General features: G+C 35.0%; 1 long non-coding RNA gene across 2 annotated transcripts in view; it reads left to right on the top strand.

Annotated features, from left to right (window-relative positions):
• LOC143682826 (uncharacterized) overlaps window positions 1-8,125 on the top strand; it is a 416,713-nt gene extending 408,588 nt beyond the window's left edge. For both annotated transcript variants that reach the window (XR_013175303.1, XR_013175302.1), the window contains exon 8: window positions 8,011-8,125. This is a non-coding gene — a long non-coding RNA (uncharacterized LOC143682826). The remainder of the gene's footprint in view (window positions 1-8,010) is intronic.
• Window positions 8,126-8,583: the final 458 nt, after the last annotated feature.

Consider the following 8,583-nt stretch of genomic DNA (forward strand, 5'->3'; position numbering starts at 1 on the left):
CATCTACCATAATAGTTGGAGACTTCAATTCGCCACTCTCATCAACGGACAGAACATCTAGACAGAGGATCAATAAAGAAACAGAGAATTTGAATATTACAATAAATGAGCTAGACTTAACAGACATTTATAGGGCATTACACCCCACAACAGCAGGATACACCTTTTTCTCAAGTGCTCATGGATCGTTCTCAAAGATAGATCATATGCTGGGTCACAAAGCAAGTCTCAACAAATTTAAAAAGATTGAAATCATACACAACACTTTCTCGGATCATAAAGGAATGAAGTTGGAAATCAATAATAGGCGGAGTGCCAGAAAATTCACAAATACGTGGAGGCTCAACAACACATTCTTAAACAACCAGTGGGTCAAGGAAGAAATTACAAGAGAAATTAGTAAATATCTCAAGGCAAATGAAAATGAAAACACAACATATCAAAACCTATGGGACGCAGCAAAGGCAGTGCTAAGAGGGAAATTTATTGCCCTAAATGCCTATATCAGAAAAGAAGAAAGGGCAAAAATTCAGGAATTAACTGTCCACTTGGAAGAACTGGAGAAAGAACAGCAAACTAACCCCAAAGCAAGCAAAAGGAAAGAAATAACAAAGATCAGAGCAGAAATACATGAAATTGAGAACATGAAAACAATAGAGGAAATCAATAAGACCAGAAGTTGGTTCTATGAGAAAATCAACAAGATTGATGGGCCCTTAACAAGATTGACAAAAAGAAGAAGAGAGAGGACCCAAATAAATAAGATCAGAAACGGAAGAGGAGACATAACCAATGACCTCACAGAAATAAAGGAGGTAATAACAGGATACTATGACAACTTTACACTAATAAATACAACGATGTAAATGAAATGGACAAGTTCCTAGAAAGACATGAACAACCAACTTTGACTCAAGAAGAAATAGATGACCTCAACAAACCAATCACAAGTAAAGAAATTGAATCAGTCATTCAAAAGCTTCCCAAAAAGAAAAGTCCAGGACTAGACGGCTTCACATGTGAATTCTACCAAACATTCCAGAAAGAATTAGTACCAACTCTGCTCAAACTCTTCAAAAAAATTGAAGTGGAGGGAAAGCTACCTAATTCATTCTATGAAGCCAACATCACCCTCATACCAAAACCAGGCAAAGATATTACAAAAAAAGAAAACTACAGACCAATCTCTCTAATGAATATAGATGCAAAAATCCTCAACAAAATTCTAGCAAATCGAATCCAGCAACACATTAAAAGAATTATACATCATGACCAAGTAGGATTCATCCCAGGTATGCAAGGATGGTTCAACATAAGAAAATCAATTAATGTAATACACCATATCAACAAATCAAAGCAGAAAAATCACATCATCACCTCAATTGATGCAGAGAAGGCATTTGACAAGATTCAACATCCTTTCCTGTTGAAAACACTTCAAAAGATAGGAATACAAGGGAACTTCCTTAAAATGATAGAGGGAATATATGAAAAACCCACAGCTAATATCATCCTCAATGGGGAAAAATTGAAAACTTTCCCCCTAAGATCAGGAACAAGACAAGGATGTCCATTATCACCACTATTATTCAACATCATGTTGGAGGTTCTAGCCAGAGCAATTAGACAAGAAAAAGAAATACAAGGCATCAAAATTGGAAAGGAAGAAGTAAAACTATCACTGTTTGCAGATGATATGATACTATACGTTGAAAACCCGGAAAAATCCAAAACAAAATTACTAGAGCTAATAAATGAGTACAGCAAAGTAGCAAGTTACAAGATCAACATTCAAAAATCTGTAGCGTTTCTATACATTAGCAATGAACAAGCTGAGGGGGAAATCATGAAACGAATTCCATTTACAATTGCAACTAAAAGAATAAAATACTTAGGAATAAATTTAACTAAAGAGACAAAAGACCTATACAAAGAACTACAAAAAACTGTTAAAAGAAATCACAGAAGACCTAAATAGATGGAAGGGCATACCGTGTTCATGGATTGGAAGACTAAATATAGTTAAGATGTCAATTCTACCTAAATTGATTTACAGATTCAATGCAATATCTATCAAAATCCCAACAGCTTATTTTTAGAAATAGAAAAACCAATAAGCAAATTTATCTGGAAGGGCAGGGTGCCCCGAATTGCTAAAAGTATCTTGAGGAAAAAAACGAAGCTGGAGGTCTCACGCTGCCGGACTTCAAGGCATATTATGAAGCCACAGTGATCAAAACAGCATGTTACTGGCATAAAGATAGATATATCAACCAATGGAATCGAATAGAGTGCTCAGATATAGACCCTCTCATCTATGGACATTTGATCTTTGATAAGGCAGTCAAGCCAACTCAACTGGGACAGAACAGTCTCTTCAATAAATGGTGCCTAGAGAACTGGATATCCATATGCAAAAGAATGAAAGAGGACCCCTATCTCACACCCTATACAAAAGTTATCTCAAAATGGATCAAAGATCTAAACATTAGGTCTAAGACCATAAAACAGTTAGAGGAAAATGTAGGGAGATATCTTATAAATCTTATCATTGGAGGCAGTTTTATAGATTTACACCTAAAGCAAGAGTACTGAAGAAAGAAAGAAATAAATGGGAGCTCCTCAAAATTAAACACTTTTGTGCATCAAAGAACTTCATCAAGAAAGTAGAAAGACAGCCTACACAATGGGAGACAATATTTGGAAACGACATGTCAGACAAAGGTCTAGTATCCAGAATTTATAAAGAGATTGTTCAACTCAACAACAAAAAGACAGCCAACCCAATTACAAAATGGGAAAAAGACTTGAACAGACACCTCTCAGAAGAGGAAATGCAAATGGCCAAAAGGCACATGAAGAGATGCTCAATGTCCCTGGTCATTAGAGAAATGCAAATCAAAACCACAATGAGATATCATCTCACATCCACCAGAATGGCCATTATCAACAAAACAAAAAATGACAAGTGCTGGAGAGGATGTGGAGAAAGAGGCACACTTATCCACTGTTGGTGGCAATGTCAAATGGTGCAACCACTGTGGAAGGCAGTTTGGCGGTTCCTCAAAAAGCTGAATATAGAATTGCCATACAACCCAGCAATACCATTGCTAGGTATCTACTCAAAGGACTTAAGGGCAAAGACACAAACGGACATTTGCACACCAATGTTTATAGCAGCATTATTTACAATTGCAAAGAGATGGAAACAGCCAAAATGTCCATCAACAGACGAGTGGCTAAACAAACTGTGGTATATACATACGATGTAATATTATGCAGCTTTAAGACAGAATAAACTTATGAAGCATGTAATAACATGGATGGACCTAGAGAACATTATGCTGAGTGCGACTAGCCCAAAACTAAAGGACAAATACTGTATGGTCCCACTGATGTGAACCGACATTAGAGAATAAACTTGGAATATGTCATTGGTAACAGAGACCATCAGGAGTTAGAAATAGGGTAAGATAATGGATAATTGGAGCTGAAGGGATACAGACTGTGCAACAGGACTGAATACAAAAACTCAAAAATGGACAGCACAATACTACCTAATTGTAGTGTAATTATGTTAAAACACTGAATGAAGCTGCATCTGAGCTATAATTTTTTTGTATGTTTTTTATATATTTTTTGTATTTTGTATATTATATTTTTCTCTATATTATCATTTTATTTCTTTTTCTGTTGTCTTGCTATTTCTTTTTCTAAATCAATGAAAATGTACTAAGAAATGATGATCATTCTTCTATGTGATGATATTAAGGATCACTGATTGCATATGTAGAATGGAATGATTTCTAAATGTTGTGTTAGTTAATTTTTTTAATAAATAAATAAATAAAAGATACACAGTGAAAAGTTCTAGTATATGTCTTTAGAGTCTCAAAATGAGATGAGAGAATGAACAAGGCAGAAGAAATATTGGAAGAGGTCTTCATCAAGAACTTTCCAAAACTGAAAAAAAGACATACAGTCACAAATTCAAAACTTCCAAGAAACCCAGCAGGATAAGTGAAAAAAAAAAAGTATGTTAGAGTTATCATAGTAAAATTAGTGAAAACCAAAGACTAAGAGAAAATCTTGAAACAGCTAAGATGGGTGGGATGGGATAAAGCAAATAAACTTCAAAGGAGCAATAATATTGGTAGCTGATTTCTCTATAGAGATGATGAGATCCAGAAGAAATTGGAATGAAAACTTCAAATCGGTGAAAGAAAATAAAGGACAACTTAGAATTCTATTTCCAAAGAAAATGTCCCTCAGAAATTGATGAATTAATTCAATAAAATGCATTTTGACAAACAAAAGCTTAGAGAATTTGTCTTCAAAAAATATGCACTAAAGAAAATGCACTAAAGGAAATGTAAGGGGGAGTCCTTAAGGGCAAAGAGAGCCCTAGAACTTTATAACCTCTTGAAGGGGTGTACATTTACATTGTATAATTTTATATAGTATAAGTTTACATAGCATATGCTTCCAAACAACATCTACTAAAGCTGAACATGTGCATGTCTATATGAAGCTATTCTATATTCAATGGGCAACAGCGTCTTCTGAGAAACAAAACTTGCTAGATATACACAAATATGTGTATGTGCATGTATGTGTGTTTGTGTGTTCATGGCCATTGGGATTGGTAAATTTGATTTCTGTACGGCAAGCCTCAAGTTGGAACTTCTATGAAAGTGACACTGAATTCTACAGGAAAAGCTGGCTTTCTAGTGAGGAAGTAGAAATTCTTCTTTCTGACTGCTGAAATCGTTATCTTTCCCTTTAAGTCCTTCAACAGATTGGATGAGGAAACTTCTTTCATTGTTGAGGGCAATTTCCTATGTTGATTGTACATGCAATCAGCCATAGATGTAATGAACTGATGAATGATATAGTCCATTTAATATACTCAGGTTAACAATCAAGCCAGTGCTGGCTTGACCAAACAACTGGACACCAAAACCTACCCAAGTTGATACTTAACCAACACATACTCCTAGGTGAGTTCTCAATAGAAATGCATACATAGATGTACCAAAATGCAAGAATATTCATAGCATCTGTATTCAAAAAGTCAAAACTTGGAAACAACCCAAATGTGCATTGCTAGAGAAATGGATAAATAAATTGTGGGATACTCATACAATATAATATCATACAGCGATGCAGTAAATGAACCTCTCCTATATGCAACATCATGGATGGAACTTAGAGAGAGGATATTGAGCTAAAGGACCTAAATACAAAAGAGATACTAGAAGGTTTCATTTACAAATGTTCAAAAATAGAAAAAACTAATCTTGGTGATTAAACTCAGAATACTGATGAACAGAAGCTGTTAATGCCCCATTCCATATCGCCGCAGTCCCCTTGAGTTCACTCATGCTGATAGCTTCCTTCTGTCGGATCTCTGCTTCTCTCTGTCTGAGAGCTTTTCCCATCACCAGGGAGCTCGTCTGCTTCACATAAACCCAATCCAGAACTGCAGAGAAGAAAACGCTCTTGCGGAAAACCCTCAGCAAATCAGGGATAAGAGTCAGTAGTTAAATGGAGTCTCCCTGTCTTCCAATGGGACGATTCTGGAAAAAGTTCCACATGCCTCCTCAGAAAGTTCACAACAGGACTGAGCCCTGGTTACCTACCGAAGGGACCGGCTCCTCGACACATGTTTTATTGGCTTCTTTCTTTTTGAACTTCCTCTTCTACTCTCTCACTTGTGAATTCTAAAATCCCTGCTTAGTTTAACCAACTGCACCCAAGCCCTCATCTTACAGTCAACTTTTCAGAGACCCAAATGCAGATAAATTGTTGCCTTTGAAATTGATGATAACTCAGATGGGACAGGTGAGAAATTTCTGGGATCCTGATCATGTTCTTTGTCAATCTGGGTAGGAGTACACAGATGTGTTTACTTTGTAAAACTTCACTAAATGTCCATGTTTAATTTGCTCACTTTTCCTTATGTTTAGTGTAATGTAATAAAAGAGTTTATTAAAAGCAGATGAATCTATTTAAAATATAAAACGAGAAATGCTCTGTTTAAATCATTATACATAGGCATATTGTATGATTTATTATGTATTGTTTTTGGTATTATAGTATTAAAATAATCTCCCTTGTAAAACAAAATCACTTTTGTTTATTTTCTTACTTTTTTTTTTGCCCAAATATTCTATGAATTAAAAAGAAAACTATATACGTGCGTATGTGTACATGTGTGCATAGCTGTAGTTACCTATGGATAAGAGATTAAAGAGCAAAGAGCTATATGACAAATTTCATAACTACAATATTCATTTCAGGTTTTATAAAATATTTAATACCAGCTATTCTTTGGGATTTGTTAGCATACCTTTTAAAACTTGCCTGCGGCAGTTACAAGAAGGAATGTAAAAAGTGGTTTTGATTATCGTTTTAGATTGTCAACCTTGACAGTTTGGGTGGGATTTACAGGCATGAAGAAAGAATGTACAGATTCTCGCGCCAGTGTGCCATTATACCTTTTCTGGGGAAGATTCTCTCCCAAAATAACCAAAAAGCTTGTTATTTGTCAGAAGAATTACAGAGTGGAGCTCTTGGGGAGTAACCAGGGGCACAAATACCTAGAAACAAAACCTACTGGTGATCAGTTTGGATCTATCTGCACCCAGTAAGACTTTTTTTTTTTTTTAATTTGATTTTCTGCAAGCTTAAACCCCTTTTATTTTATTTTGTAGTCACAATCAGGGAAAAAAAATAGTACTTTTAACTTTTGTTTATTTATTATATTATTTAAAAACACAAAAACAGTTTAAATTCAAAAATAGAAGGCAAAACCAAAATGGGTTCGTGAGGCTTACTATTAAAGAAAAAAATGTAGTAATTAATTTTTTGCTCGGATGTAATCAGAGGGCAAACTTCCTACATCAGATAGAAGCTACTCAGGTCTATTTTCTTCCCTTAGGGGTGGGCCTGAAAGAAATGGAACCAGAACTTTATGACTATAGAAATCCAGCAGGATCCCTGAAAGAATGTTGTTTGTGTTCTCTTCCTAACACCTTAACCAGTGTTTTCATAATTCATTAAACTGAGAGTTTCAAAGGATTGGCTGTTAAAATACCCATCTTGTTTTCATGGGGGTCAGTTTCTGACTAAGCTCTTCTCTGTTCTGAGTTAAAGTATGAATAAAATATTTTTGTAAGAGGATGATGGTGCCAGAGTAATAGAACTGAAGAATGCTGCCTTCAGATTTTTCCTTCAACTCCTTCACCATTTGACTGGAAACTGAATTTCAAGATTCTTTGTTACTGACACCCATGCATCATAATTGCTGAGGCATATTATCATCCGTCCTTACATTGAGTCTGCATATAGCTTTACCCTGAAATCCGCAAGTCTTTGTGAGGCATACATTTTTTTTTTCATGTAAGTCCTTTTATTACAGTGGTGCCAGCTACTGCTGCTATCGTTAAATGCCTGTCAGCATTTCCATTATAAACCTTATTTTCAGGGGATTTATAACCTAGCCATTTTAATTCACATTCGGCTGAAAGTTGCCATCGAAATTCTCAACATACCGTAGGTGCTGTTTCCTTTTATCACCAAATTTGACTTGAATCTGTTTATCTGCCTGAGATTTAACAATGTGTAAAACCATAACACTGAGATGAGAGAAAAGTAGAGATGTTTTGGTAGGTATTTATCTAAAGTAAAAATGAATGCGTGAAAAAATTAGAAAGAAGTTGTGAAAATTGTCAGACCCATAACAAGAAAATAACCCTAATAAACCATTTTAAATCATTCTTACTGTGATGTACTAATATTCTATACTCCTAGTTAAAAAAAAAATCTTACTGTGCACACCAGTTCACACCATGAAAAAGTTATGACCAATTCTGCACAGTTGCCAGTTTACTACAATTGGCATATTGACATCATGAAATTTAATATAAAGCTATATATCTTTTATAGTAAAACAAAAAGCAGTCTTAATGTACAAATGTGGCATCTATTTTTTTTCTCTTTTTTTAGAAATCTGATCTAACTGGCTTTGATTCCTCACCAAAGAAACCATGCTATAAGATGTGATTTTTTTCAATATAAACAATGTTTTATGGTCATCTGGCTTCTTTAATTTGTGTTTATTGTTGCTGTGAGTATATGCTGGTCACCTTTAATCACTCTTAAAACAATAATTCAGATATTGAGTAAGCACAGAAAATATTAAGAACACTTCGTAATGTTGAAAGAGAAACAGAAGAAACCGGCCATCTAAACTTGTAGAGATTTTTCTGACAAGGAATAAATACTCAGGTATGGCAAGGCAGTGCCCATGGAAGATACAAACAGCTAAATATGTAGAAGCACCTTCATGCAAATTGTACAACAGAGACAAAGTATTTGGATCTACTTCACAGAGTAAGAGCAACACATTGAGGGGAAATAACCATGAATTTGCTGGCATGTTTGTCTTTACTATATAGTTACCATTCAGCATTTGCCCCACATGCTTTTTGCTATCTCATTTAAGAATCTGAATAACTTTTTGGCATAGGTATTATTACTATGCTAGTTTTGCATAGGAGGACACCTAGGCTAAGTAAA

This window comes from Tamandua tetradactyla, chromosome 5 (assembly GCF_023851605.1).
Source record: "Tamandua tetradactyla isolate mTamTet1 chromosome 5, mTamTet1.pri, whole genome shotgun sequence".
Taxonomy (NCBI): Eukaryota; Metazoa; Chordata; class Mammalia; order Pilosa; family Myrmecophagidae; genus Tamandua; species Tamandua tetradactyla.